The sequence below is a fragment of the Molothrus ater genome, chromosome 35 (genome assembly GCF_012460135.2).
Source record: "Molothrus ater isolate BHLD 08-10-18 breed brown headed cowbird chromosome 35, BPBGC_Mater_1.1, whole genome shotgun sequence".
Lineage (NCBI taxonomy): Eukaryota > Metazoa > Chordata > Aves > Passeriformes > Icteridae > Molothrus > Molothrus ater.
The window spans coordinates 781,871-796,682 of NC_071662.1; the positions used below are offsets into that span (position 1 = coordinate 781,871).

At 52.8% G+C, this 14,812-nt stretch overlaps 1 pseudogene; it reads right to left on the reverse strand.

Moving 5' to 3' along the window:
* Positions 1-1,964: 1,964 nt before the first annotated feature.
* The window catches only part of LOC118700713 (zinc finger protein 271-like), a 342,045-nt pseudogene continuing 329,197 nt past the window's right edge, over positions 1,965-14,812 (reverse strand).

Here is a 14,812-nt window from a genome sequence, read left to right on the forward strand (position 1 = left end):
GGTTTGGTTTGGTTTGGTTTGGTTTGGTTGAGCTGGGGGCTGGGGCCAGGGCCCGCTGCTTCTTTGTTGACTGGAAAAGAAAGAGGAGGTTTCTGGGTTTTTTCATCTTTAACATTTGTGTTTCACAGAGGCGTGTTCAGTATCTCAGTGGTTTAACAGATTGTCAGTTACACAAAAAGTTTTGTATTATTTTTAAAAATTCTTCTCATGTCAAACTACGACAGACATTCAACCAACAAAAAACATTTCTCAAAGCATTGACTTGGCCCATTCAATTTTATAAACTCTAAGCCTGTTCAATGTAATGTTAATCAAAATTTGCAAGAGAAACAGAAGAAGAAGACACAGAAAGAGAGAAAGACAAAAAAGATACAGAGAAGCACACACAATGCTACCAACTCCTGGATTCCAGCGCTGTTCAGATGGAAATTCCAAGAGGATGCAGGGTAAGATGTGTGCTTGCCTTGTGGTCAGCCTTCAATACCCCTTGGTCTCCCTGGGCCCTTCCCCCAGGTGGGACTTGGGCTCATTTGGTCCCTCAGGAGCTGGGCTGGGGGCTGCAGAGGTGGCTGTGGAGCATTGCCTGTGCTGTGCCAGGGACTGGCAGCCACTGCTGGGCTGGGATAGAGGCTCTGGGGGGATTGGGGTTCCAGGGCAGGGCAGGGCTGGGGTTCCAGGGCAGGGCAGGGCTGGACCTGCCCCTTCCTCCCTGATGCAGGAAGCCCAGGAAGGGCACAGAAACGCTGGGTGAGAAATGCTGGGGCACAGCGAGATGGGCGAGTGCAGCCGGCCAGGGCAGAGGAGCAGCACGCACAGGGGGCACAGCCTGCAGGACACATGGCCAAGGGGAGAAAAACTTCTCAGGACGGTGGAGAACAAACTTTTAGTTGCAAACTTCAGAGAATGAGTTATTTAGAAAATCTTGAACAACATGGAATGCCATTAAATCACTTGACAAAGCATTGACTAAGCAAACTCTAACCCGTCCAACTTCAAGTTAACCAGATTTAGAGAAGGGGAAGTCAGGAGAAGAGAGAGAGAGGGAGAGAGAGATCCACAGTCAGCCTTGGATCTCAGCTGCTGTGAGCTCTGGGGCCATGGGACGTGTCAGTGTCACACCTGTGTCACAGCCTGACCTGCTCTGGTCCCTCTCCCAGGTGGGGTTTTCAGGGTGCCAGGGGCTTGGCAGCCACTTTGGAGCTGCACCAGCGGCTGCAGTGGCTGGGGTGGGGCAGTGACCACCCCACCTATGCAGAACTCTCCCTGCCCCCAAACACACACTGGAGATGTCTGGGGCCGTTCATCATTTCTCTGCTCTCCAGCACCGAGGCAATGGACTCTGGCTACAGCTCTGAGCTCATGCCCAAGGCAACCACCCCTGGCAATGGGGCTCCATGGAGCTGCTCTCAGGAAACCCCCAAAGAGCTGGGGAGTGCCCCAAAACTGCCTCGGAAACATGAGATAGCTCAAAATCTCTTCATGAACATGGAATATCCAAAAACTCACTCAGTAACGGGCTTCCCTTCCCTTCATTATCCCCAAACTTTGGCTGTCTCATTCCCGACCCCAGCCCACTTCCCTAGTCCCAATCCCAACCCTTCCCACCCCTCCTGAACATCAAGACCCCCTTCCCAAGCTGTATTTCCCCCATTCCACACCTCCCAAACCCCATCCCACCCATCCTGCCCCACCCAATGCTCATCTCACCCCTCCTGATTTGCACCCACTTTGCCCAATCCCCTTCCAACCCCATTTCATCCTGAGGGGCTGTGGAATCAAGGAATTTTGGGGTGGGACTGAATAGTTTTCAATGGCATTGAGTGGTTTTGAGCTGACAGATCAATCCCTCTCATCTTTTGGAGTGCCAAGAAATAAAGACAACCAAACCAAATACCCCCCAAACCCCCCATATCCTCCCAGATATCTCCCAGAATGCAAGATTCCCCCAAAACACAAGAAAAATATGAGGCTTTAAAATGCCTTTAATTAATTTGTTGATTTTTATTTCAATTTTCTGTGTTTTAAAGGGAGGAAGATAAATCAAAAGATAATTAAAGGCAAAATAAAAGGAACACCAGCCACTTCTGACTGTGTATCAGAGGGAATGTGGGTGACCAGGGCTCCGAGCAATGTGGGTCCTCTGATGGGTATGCAGCTGGAGCAGTGCATGAAGCTCTTCCTGCAGCCGGGGCTCTCGCAGGGCTTCCCTTACCGGTGCCTCCGTTGGTGTCGGGTAAAGAACGAGCGGTCTGAGAAGCTCTTCCCACACTGGGGACACTCGTAGGGCCTCTCCCCGGTGTGGATGCGCCGGTGGGTGATGAGGGTGGAGCTGTGCCTGAAGCCCATCCCGCAGTCGGGGCAGCAGAAGGGCCTCTCCTGGGTGTGAATGCGCTCATGTACAAGGAGATGGGAGCTGGTGTGAAACCTCTTCTGACACTGGGGACACTCATAGGGCCTCTCCCCGGTGTGGAACCTCTGGTGGACAACCAGGTCGGACCTGTGGCCGAAGCTCATCCCACATTCCAAGCACTCGTAGGGCCGTTCCCCAGTGTGGATCCTCTGGTGGCAGATCAGGTTGAATCTCTTCCTGAAGCTCTTCCCACACTCCAAGCATTCATAGGGCCTCTCGCTGTCATGAATCTGCTCATGGACCACCAGCTCTGAGCTCTGGCTGAAGCTCTGCCCACCTTCCTGGCTCAGGGTGGGTCTTTCCTCCTCAGAGCACCCTGGGCTGGATTTGGAGCCCCTCCTCCTGTGGGATCTCTGGGGATTTTCCTCCCCATTGGATTCCTGTGCCATGGAGCCACTCAAAACGGCCTCTTCCATGAGGTTCTGCCAAGGGGATTTGTCCTCCCTCGTCTTCATCCTCAGCTCCTTGTCTGGGGGAGGAAGGACAAGGAGAGGATGGGATTTGCCTCCGTGCCAGAGGGAAGGGGAAGGAGATCCCCCCAGTGCATCCCCAGCAGGACGGGGTTGGCAGCAGGGTTGTCCTGCAGCCGGGGGCTGTGCTGGGCTGGGAAATGGAGCAGGAGAGAGGGGGAAAGGGGCACTGACTTCCTCCTCACCTGCCTGGGGCTCCTGGGGCATCTTCCTCTTCCTCGCAGCCTTGTCCTCCTCCATCCAATCAAGGTTTGGGAAAAGGAAATCCTGGTTTGGGGTAAAACAAGGTGTGAATGCCTTGGGTTGGGGATTACTCCCGCCCAAGTCCATCTCTACAAGTTGCTTGATGTCCATAAAAACTTCCAAAAATCAAGAGTGAATCAAAAAAAGCCACCAGGAGTGTCCCATTTCCAGTCTCATCCCCCTGGGGTTCTGCTGGTCCCCCATCTCAGGGCTGCTGGCGATCCCATGGGTCCTGGGGATCTCCCCAGGGTCCTGCTTAGGGATGCTGGGGGATTTCAGGGTCCCCCACTCCAGCCACTTGGGGCTCCCCCCGCTTCCCACTGCCCCGTCCTGGTTTAGGGCAAATTTGGAAAGAAACCTCCAAAGGGCTTTTCTCTAAAAAGCAAATTCAAGCAGCCCCTTCCCCAATCAGATAAGGAAAATATTTCCTTGGAGAAAAGTGGAAAAAACCTGTTTATTTAACAGGCACAGCATTCACCAGAACAAAAATGAACAATATTAAACAATAAAACCTCTTACCACTCCAAAAGAGATGACAAACTCAGAAAATCCCCCTGTGGCCTGTAGCTCGGCTCACTCAGTCTCTTATCAGTCTCTTATCAGTCCCTCCAGTGCTGGAAATGCCGGGGCCCAGGCCTGGCCAGGTGGGAGCTGCCAGTGGTGTTCTGGGTGTTCAGTCCAGAGCAGGTTTAAACAGCAGCAAAGAAAAAGAAAAACCACAGTTGGGGGAAGTTCTCTGCCTCAGAGAGCTAAAAACTAACTAAAAGCAAAGGAGAGCTCTGTCCTGCTGTCTGTCTGTCCATAGACAACTGATACCTTAGGTTTTAAGTTTTTCTGCTCTGTTTTGGTGTGCAGCTTTAGCTTTATATTAAGTGTTACTGGGATCTTTTCACAGAGTGGTGAAGACAAAACAATCCTGTTCTAGCTGGAGACTCAAGGACAATCTCTTCAAACTTCAGCCCCAAAGCACAAACAACATGAAAAGAGGAGGGCGGGCAAGCAAGCAAGGAGGATGAAACTTCATAATTTGAAGCTATTAATTGGGCAGTTATGTGCAAATGGACTAAAACTTATAAAAATGAGAGATCTCGTGCCCAATCCCTCTTTTGCTCCCATCTTGGAGCCATCCAGGCAGAGCCACAGCTGTGGCTCCAGTACTGCCAGAGTGTGGCCTTTGTAGGCACTTCAATAAAAATCCACTTTATTCCTCTTAGCTCTGTGTGGCCTCTGTTCCAGCTCCTTAAGGCATCGCAACAGTCCAGGAGCCGGAATGTGGAGGAGTGAGTGCAGAGTCTGAAAACAAACTGCAGCTTCTTCCTCCTCCCCTTGGCTCTCAGAACCAGCCTAAAGGTGCAGAACTCATTTCTGGGCTAAACGGACCGATGGGGCACGAGCATCATGAAGTCACCCCAGGACGCGCCCCTGTCAGGGTCAGGGGTCCCGTCCCCGCCTCATCTCCGGGCTGCCGGGGGTGCCCCAGCTCCGGTATCGCCCCTTCCCCTCTCCCCGCCCCGGGGGTCCCCCGTTCCACAGCCCCGGCTCTCACGGGGATCCCCAAAACCAATGTCCCGCCCCGTCGGTACCGGGCCATCCCCACGTGGACCCCCGGGACCCTCCCGAGGGGCGATCGCGGCTCCTCTGCCCCCGAAAAAGCTCCTCTTAGGGAGCCCGGAGATACCCGGGGCTCGAGTCCGGGATCTGCCGGCTCCGAGCACTCTCCAAAAAATCCTCCCGGACACCCCTGGCTGGAGCCGGGGCGAGCTCGGCCTCGCCCTCACCTGCGGCTCGGGGCTGGGGGCGATGCTCCCGGGGCAGGGGCTGCTGCAGGCTCAGCGTGCGGGCGCTGCGAGCGCCGGGATTCTCCCGCTCCCGCTCCTGCTCCTCCTCTCCCTCCTCTTCCTCCCGCATTTCCTCCGCTGCCAGCCCGGACCCCCCTTTCCCACCCCTCTGCCCCGCGGCCCCGCAGCCCCGGCTGCTGGGTGGGGCAGCCCCCGATCGGCCCCAGGGCTGGGCAGGGGGCTCGGGGACCCCCCCGGGGCGGATCCGTGCCCCCGGCCCGAGCCCCAAACTCCGCTCCGGGGCCGCTGGGCTCTGCGGGTCCGCCTGGCAACCGGTGAGTCATCGGCGAGAAAAGCTCTGGTTGGCTGGAAATTGTTCAGCGCGTCCTCTGATTGGCTGGAATTGTGAAAGGCGCTGCGCCCCGCGGGTGTCCCCGGCAGCTGCGGAGTTCGGGCCGGAGCCTTTTCCTATTTCTTTCTGTCCCTCTGAGAACTCTTTACTATTTCTTTCTCTCTCTGAGATCTCTTCCCAATTTCTTTCTCTCCCTCTCTCTTCCCCATTTCTTGTTCAGTTCAATCCAAGTTCGAGAAGATCCACAGGTTGCGTTCCCACGCTCTCATTCGCACCTTCCCTGGGGCAGAGGCGTCTCTCCCTCGCGAAATCGTAACCCACGGGCAGGGTCCCTTCCACCGCAGTCGTTCCAGGATTTTGTCAGGGACTCGCTTTCCTTCTTTCCTCTACTTCCAGCTGGGAATGTGATGGAAAATGTCGGAAAGCCACCTTTGCTATGTGCTCTGGGAGCCCACAGAGCTGCTGGACTTTGTCCCCTGGCCCTGCACAGCTCCTTGGGAGGCACGGCAGGAGCAGCACCCTGGGAGCCTCGGGAATGCCCCTCTGGGATCCATGGCACACACTGCCAGGGGCTGGAATTCCAGTTCCCAACCAGGAAAAGATGTTCCTGCCCTGGAAAGCAAAGCTCTTAAGAAGGAGCCAAAAGCCAAGTGGAGCAAGATCTTACAGTGACATTTCACTGCCAGCCTTCATAACTTCACCCATGGTTGTTGTAGCTCCTGGATTGGGAATTAAATCAGGGCAGGGTCTTTGGGGGGAGCTGCCCTGGGTCAAGGGATACACTGAGAGAGAAACAGAGCAGGCAAAGAGAGGCAGGAGAGAAAGGGGGACACAAACACAATCAGCTGAGAAGGTGGCAATCTGAAAACACAACAGAACTGACTGAAAAGGAATATGAGAGAAAGAAATCATTTTGCCCCTTTTATTTCCTATCAAAATACAATTTCTTCCCCTTCTCACAAACCTCCTCCCAGTGTCATTCAGCAGGGCTGCCAGAAAGTCCTTCATTCTGGGTGGATGTTCCCGGCTGCAGCCACAAGCAAACAGGGAATGGGGATTTTCCTGCTCCTGGGGAGTTTGACATCCTCAGCTGAGGAGAGGAGGAGGCACCAGAAGAAAAGGGCAGCTGGGCTTCATCCTCCCACAGGAAAGAGAGGGGGGAAAATCTGGGGTGAGAGGGACAGGGACACCCCTGGGTAATGGACGGGGGTTACAGAGACAGGGACAACCCCCCCAAGCTCCTCCCAAGCATCCCCCAGGGCGAGAGGCGCAGAGACCCCTTGAGCATCCCCTGGGCACTGGACAAAATAAAGCTGTTTCTTGTCAGAAAAAAAAACTTTACCCTACATAAAATGCCTTGAATTTGTTCTTCCCACAAGTCACTTGTGATGGAAATGCAACAAATCCCAAACTTAAATAAACTGACAGTACAAACAATTCTGTGGCAATTCCAAGTTTCATTGGTTCCTGCAAAGCTCCAGCTCAGCTCCTGGCACATTCTGATAAAAGAAATGTGGAAATTCGGCCCAATACAGATTATGAAAAGAAAGGGAAAGCTCTGTGTAGATGTCACAAAGGCGACAGGGACAAAGAGAAAAATTATTCTCACATTTGGAAAAGCCTCCCAGCCTGTGAAAGAGAAAAGTGCGACAGCCACGGAGTGACAGGGACAGAGACCTCCCCTGGGGCAGGGCAAGTGTGACATTGTCCCCTGTGTGTGTGGCCTTCCCGGGGTGGGGGTTTTACACCTGAGCCAGTTTGGGTAAGGGGGGTGGTGTTCACCCCCTGAGCAGGGATTCCCCCACTGTTTCAGGCTGCAGTGTAAGATGGAACCAAATGCATGTTTTCAATCCCCATCTTCATCAACTGCTATAAACAGGTGGGGCAGTGTTCTTGATCTCTTCCATGACTCAGCCCTGATAACGCCCTCCAGGGGAGATATCTTCTGTGAATGGGCCATTGAGTGTCACTGCAGGACTGATCAAATTCCATCATCCCATTGTGGGATGCTCCGCCCAGGGGGAGGATCCAAGCATTCCTATGTGGATATAAGCTGAGCCTTGCAAGACCAGGAGCAGCTTGCCTACTGGATTCCCAGAGGACAAGAGCTCCAGAACCGCCCCTGGACGTTCAGAGAAAGACCAAACCCTTCTACAGGATCACTGCTTGGACAGAATCACGTTCATCCCTCCAACAGGACTGCTGCCACCACCCTGAGCAGCAACATGGTGTCAGGTTATATCCTGACTCTTTAAGGCAGTGTTTCTGTATCATTGCCTTGATCTAAATTTTCTTATTAAATTGTAATTCTAGTTTAGACTCTCTCCCCCCTTTGCTTCAAACCAGTACAAAATTCAATGTGCACACCCTTTGTTTTCTTCCCAAACCAGGATTTCCCATTCCCAAACCTTGATTGGATGGAGGAGGATGCTGTGAAGAAGAGGAAGGAGCCCCGGGACACCCAGGCTTGTGAGGAGGAAGTCAGTGCCCCTTTCCCCCTCTCTCCTGCTCCATCTCCCAGCCCAGCACAGCCCCCGGCTGCAGGACAACCCTGCTGCCAACCCCGTCCTGCCGGGGATGCACTGGGGAGATCTCCTTCCCCTTCCCTCTGGCACGGAGGTAAATTCCATCCCCTCCTTGTCCTTCCTCTCCCAGACAAGGAGCAGAGGATGGAGACCGGGGAGGAAAAATTTCCATGGCAGAACCTCATGGAAGAGGCAGTTTTGAGTGACTCCACAGTGCAGAATTCCAATGGAGAGGAAAATCCCCAGAGATCCTGCAGGAGGGGATGCTGCAAACCCAGCCCAGGGTGCTCTGAGGAGGAAAGACCCACCCTGAGCCAGGAAGGTGGGCAGAGCTTCAGCCAGAGCTCAGAGCTGGTGGTCCATGGGCAGCTTCATGATGGGGAGAAGCCCCACAAGTGCTTGGAGTGTGGGAAGAGCTTCAGGCAGAGCAGCACCCTGATCAGCCACCAGATGATCCACACTGGGGAATGGCCCTACGAGTGTGGGGAGTGTGGGAAGGGCTTCAGCTGCAGCTCTGCCCTCATCACCCACCAACGCATCCACACTGGGGAGAGGCCCTACGAGTGTCCCCAGTGTCAGAAGAGGTTTCACACCAGCTCCAGTCTCCACCTGCATGAGCGCATTCACTCAGAGGAGAGGCCCTTCCACTGCCCTGACTGTGGGAAGGGCTTCAAGCAGAAATCCCACCTCATCAGGCACCAGCGCATCCACACTGGGGAGAGGCCCTACGAGTGTCCCTAGTGTGGGAAGAAATTCACCAGCAGCTCTCATTTGACAAAACAGCAATGGAGCCACCAGTAAAGAAAGGCCTGCAAATGCCTCGATTGCAGGAACAGCTTCATGCACCGCTCAAGCTTCATCCCCCATTGGAGAACCCACATTGGAAAGAGCCCTGGTGATCCATGTTCCCTGTGATCCATGCTGGGGAGACACCTGTCCCTTTTCCTGCCCCTGCCAATGACATGATATGGAATGGAAGAGCATGAGGGTCTGGCCATGGCCGTGTCATTACATTCACTCCCACCTCAGGTCATTGCCAGGGGCAGGAAAGGGACTCTCTCTCTCTCTCTCCCTGAGGAGAAGGGTGTCCTTTCCAGGCAGGGGAAATCGTGGCCAGGCAGACCCAGTGAGTTGTGTTTTTATTTTCCCTGTAAACAGTTTTATTTATCCCTTCTGTTATCAATATTGTTTCTGTTCCTTTTGCTCCTTATCTCGTTGCTGTTCCCAATAAATTTTTCTTATCCCAGCCTGGGATCTTTGCCTTTTGTGCTTTCCATGGCAGGCGGGAGGGCAGCAAGGGCAGAGTGGTTTTAGTGGGAGCAGGAAATTGGGGAATCCCATTGCTGAAGCCCGGCCCGTGGAAAGCGAGCATCCCAGCTGGTGGCAGCCCTGGTGGCCATGGCAGCAGCCTTGGGAGCGGGTCCCTGGCTGGGGCTGTGGGAACCTCTTCCCTCTGGTGCCCAGGGACAGGAGTGGAGGGAGCGGCTGCAGCTGAGTCGGGGCAGGCTCAGGTTGGATGTCAGGAAAAGGTTTTTGGCCAGAGGCTGCTGGGGCCCTGGCCAGGCTCCCCAGGGCAGGGTCCCAGCTCCAGGGCTCTCTGAGCTGCAGCAGCATTTGGCCAGCACTGCCAGGCCCAGGCTGGCATTGTTGGGGTGTCCTGTGCAGGGCCAGCAGTTGGACGGGAGGATCCTGATGGGTGCCTCCCAGCTCAGCCAATTCTGTGCTTCTGGGATCCCATCAGCCTGGGGATGGGCCTGCCAATGGTTGCCATGGCAACTGGCTCTGGCTGCAGGCCTGAGCTGGTGTCCATGGCAACCACCCCAGGCATGGGGTCTCCATGGAGCTGCCAAGGGACTGAGCATAGCAACAGGGGGCTGGTGATGGTTGCCATGGAAAGTGACCATAGCAACAGGGGGCTGGGATGGTTGCCATGGAAACTGACCATAGCAACAGGGTCCTGGTGATGGTTGCCTGCTATGGATCACATTTGTCACAGGCCCTCAGAGGGGTTCCATGGGGACTTTCCAAGAGTCTCCAGGCTCTTCCAGAGCTGGAATGTCACACACAGAGACAGGGGCTCCATGGAGACCTCCCAGGGCTTTCTGGGGATGGTAAAGAGCCCTGTGGTCAGAGGCAGTCACAGCCATTCCATGGTGACATCCCAGGGCACCTTGGGCTGCAAAGGCACCCATCTGTCACAGGCACTCACGGGGGCTCCACGGTGACATCCCAGGAGTGCCCAGGCTGCCAAAGAGCTGGGATGGCCCAGACACTCACAGGGGTTCCTGCCATGGGCACAGTGGGAGCTTCAGGCAAAGTTGATTAGAGAAGCTCCTGTTGGGTCACAAGGTGCAGAAAGGATCCCCAATAGCCCCCACAGATCCCCAAATGTCACCGTTGAATCAGAGATGACACAGACTCAGATCAATAGGCTAAGGGCTAAAACCCACTGATTTTTGCAATCCTCTTCTTTTATATCTTGATTTGCTACAGGTAGACCTCATTGGTCATTTAATCAACACATTTCACATGACTGGCCAACTAAGACAACACCCTTCAGTAAACAACTAGATGGAAAAGAGCCAACCTATTACAAACATTTTCAGGGCAACAGTTATTGATGTTTGTTTTATGTTGGGCCTTTCTGGGGGCTCCCTGGATGGGGGAAACCCTCTGTAGCAGTTCTGTGCCAGGTATAAGGACACGCACGGGACTTTTTCAGTCTTCAGCTTCTTGTTTATGGTTATCTTATCTAAAGTTTTGCATTGCTGTCCACACCAGGCTCAGCACGCTGGGGAAACACCTCAAAATGGCCCTAAAATGTACAGTTTCAAGATCTTTTAAAGTTTTCTCATCCAATTAATTCTTAAAACTTACATTATTTCTACTTATCGACCAATAACTCATCGCTTGACTGTCCACATAACCTCTGCACTGTGCTTTCCTTGACCAATCACCCTGTGCCACCAACACTGCAGAAAATGGAGTCGATGAAGGAGACAGGGACTACACCCCAATTCCTCCATCTTGCTTTCTATCTACACCATACTAAAAATCCCAAAAACTAAATTTCTCACCCAAGTGACATGTTGTACTACCCTCTAATCTATTTCACACTTTGGTAAATTCTAATCTGTCTCAAAGTCTTGGAAGACCGCTCCATTGGTGAAGGTTAAAGGCAGTGTTTCTCTGTGGGTCAGGATTCCTCAGAGCAGACAGAGAAATATTCCCGGTACCTTGGATTCCCACACTAATAACCTAAAAAACTTTAAAGATTTAAAGTTACCCAAAAATGATGCAGGTAAGTAGGATTAGAAGGAGAAGAAATAGAGAACAACAGAAAGACAGAAGATCCATAGAAAGACACGCACATAGCCACCAACAGCTCAGGTTCCAGCATCACCAACAGAGAAACCCCAGCAGAAGACAGGATCCAGACCCTGGGCTGGCCTCGTGCTCTGGCTTTTAACCCCCTGGGCCTTCATGGCCCCGCCCCTGGGGTGGGACTGCCAGTTGCTTGTCCAATCAGAGACAGGATAGATGCATCTGGTAGTGTGTGATTGATCGACAGCTGGGCCAATCAGAGCTGCATTAGCACCGCCTCTGCTGTGTGATTGACAGCTCTGCCAGGCCAGGGGAGGGGGAGGGGCTCTGTCCCACCACAAACCAAGGCCTGACCCGGCCCTGGCCCCACGTGGGACAGGTCTGCCTGGTTTGGCCTCCTGGGGGCTGTCTGACAGGTCCCACTGAATTTGGCATGTCAAGGGCCACTTCCCATCTGACCTTGAAGCACTGGGGCTCTGTGCTTTTATTCCTGTGGGAAAGAACTGTCTTTCTTGTCTAGGCACCCATGGCCAAAATTGGGATTCTGCGTCTAAAATTCCCTATATCCAAGGGTTACTCCCAGAGAAAATCTGCCCATACAGTCAAGTCTGGCCAGGCTTGGCCTCTGGTGACTGCCTCTCATCTGCCCCTGCACCCCTCGGGCTCACTTGTTTCCTTCCTATGGAGACCATTGTGACACTGCGGAGCATTGTGGAACCAATGGGCCATGGTGACACTGCAGGCCCTTGTGGAACCTTTTACACTGTAGGAACTTGTGGAACCAAGGGGAACATTGTGACCCTGCAGGGTACCATGGATCCAAGGGGCCACTGTGACACTGTGGGGCCTCGTGGAACCAAGGACATCTTTGTGGCTCTGTTGGGCCGCATGGTCCCAAGGGGCCAGTGTGAAGCAGCAGGGCTTTGTGGAACCAAGAGGCCATTGCTGCATTTCAGGGCCTCGTGGAGCCAAAGGGCCGTTGTGATCCTGCAGGGCACCGTGGATCCATGGAGAGCATTGTGGCATTGCAAGGCCCCATGGAATCATGGAGACCCTTGCGACACTGTGGGGCCTCATGGAAGGAAGGGGCCATTGTCACACTATGGGAACTTGTGGAACCAAGGGAATCATTGTTGCACTACTGTGCCCCAATGGAACCAAGGGGCCATTGGACACAGCGAGGCTTCATGGAACCAATAGACCATCATGACACTGTGGGGCCTTGTGGAACCATGGAGACCATTAGGATCCTTAAGGACCTGTGTAATCAAGGGGCTATTATGACACCTGAGGGCATCATGGAAGCCAGAGAACCACTGTGGCACTGCAAGGCCTCATGGAAGCAAGGAGCCATTGTGACATTGCAGGGCCCTGTGGAACCAAGGGAACATGAAACAGGTGTGGCTGCCTTGGCCTGCCAGGGGTCACCTGACAGGTCTGGCTGATCTTGGAATGTGGAAGGCCACTCTCATCTGCCCCTGAAACACTGGGGCTCTGGGGTTTCCTTTGTGTGGAAAAGAACTGTCCATCTTTTCCAGGCATCCATGGCCAAAATTAGGATTCCACCTCCAAATTTCTGTGTATCCAAGGATTGCTGCCAGACAAAAGCTGCCAGGAGAGACACGTCTGTCTGGTCTTTAACTCCTGAATGCCAGAACTCACCTGTTTTCTAAACACTGGAAAGGGCTCTGTGCTTTTCTTTTTTATGGAAAAAATCATCTTTCTCCAGGCACAAATGTCCGAACTTAGTACTCCGCATCCATAATTTTGAATATCCAAGGGTTGCTCCAAGCAAACCTGTCAGGACAGACAGGTCAGGCTTGCCTTGGCCTCTGGTGGTTGCTGTTCATCAGCTCCTGAAACATGGGGGCTCCGTGCTTTCCTTCCTATGGAGACCAATGTGACATTGGGAGCCTTGTGCAATGAAGGGGCCATTGTGACACTGCAGAGCACTATGGATCCAAGGGATCATTGTGACACTGAGGAACCTTGTGGAACCTTGTGGAACCAAGGACATCATTGTGGCTCTGTTGGGCCACATGGTCCCAAGGGACCAGAGCAAAGCAGCAGCATGTAACTCTGAGTTACAGCAAAAGCAGCTGTAACTCAGAGTCAGCCAGATTTTACCCCAAAATAATTGGGCATGAGTTTCAAGCCCTGGAAATAATTTGTTTAACTTAAGGTTAGCTTGAGAGTTCCCCCATAAGCCTTTAGTGTTGCTATGCTAAGTCTTCCAAGTTCTGCTCCCCTATTGGTTACTTGTTTCCCCTATAGGGTTATTGTTCTAGAGTGTTCTACCCCCAGGTGTACATGGTGTCTCTTCCCCTTTGTCTCAGGTCTTTGGATCCTGCCCCCCATACTGTTCTTGACTTCTCCATGTTTATTGTTTTTCACCCTGTTATTCAAGTTCCTTTTAAACAATTCCATTGATCCTGCTCCTTTTCATTTCTGCCACTCTCGCCCTGAAGTCAGGGAACCAGAGAGGTTTGTCACAGCCACCTTCATTGTGACCTTTGGCGCCCGAACAGGGACCATGACATTCAGGGCTCCCTGTGTCAGTCACGTCAGCTGGGGTTGGCTGATGGATAGGCCAGTGTTCCCTGGGATTTTGGATTGTGCCATGCCCAGTGGATTCACCGTTGCTTCAAGGGACCTTGCCCAGGATCCACAGGGACAATGACAGTTTCACTTGCATGGGATATCAGGTGGGTTTGGGGAAACGCAGGACAATTATTGCCCATTTTGCTACTGTGTTTTTACAATATGCATCCACATCCCATAACTGATTTGGGGTGTTCCAGTGCCTGTTCTACCTAAGGCGGAGAAAGAGAAAAATGGGTAGCCAGATGTCCAAAGTAGAAAGGTGCATATATGGATGCTTTAAGTTAATTCTCACTGATCATGACCAAATATCTTTAAAGAACAAATTAAAATCAATCGTGGAGTGGATCATTAAAAATTTTCCAAATGCCCCTGAGCCTGACCGTCCTCCCTCCATCTTGGCTCCTCCACTTCCTGCTACCACAGCCTTCTCTTCCGCCCTGAATGAACCTCCAGACTCCACCCCCACAACTGTGGGTAACACCCCCACTGTCAATCATTCCACCTCCACCCTGGGCCATGCCTCCAAAAGGCCAGCCTGGAAGTCCGCCATCCTAAATCAAGGCCCTTCCTCCCCAACACCTCACAAAATGGCAGCGCCCTCTGCCTCAACCTCTGGCAACAATATAACCCCATGGTCAAAGATACTAAGCCCAACTGTCACACTATTTCTAATCCAAATGTTTCTGCTCCAAGTAATTCTTCCTCCCCAGAAGACAGTTTGAATTCTCCAGAGCCACCTCACCCCTCAACCCCAGAAGATCCCTGGGAAAGGAAGGAGCCTGGCAAATAGTCTCAAAATTCCTCATTGCCCTGGTATGTTATGAAAGAAGGGGGCAGAATCCCAGGTATCAGCCATTGGTTTATGGAGAAATTAAGCAGCTGTGTAGGGCAGATAACGGCCATAGAAAGTTGGCCTAATGAGGGCCATGTTTACAGCACATCTTAACCCCCTATGATTTAAAATATATTATGACCATGTTGTTGTCACCTACAGAATACACCCTGTAAAAAGGGGGATGGAAGTGTTAACTAAATCAATTAATAGCAGACTATGCTAATAATGAGGCAAGGGCAGAATTGACAATCAACCATCTAGCTGGAGAAGG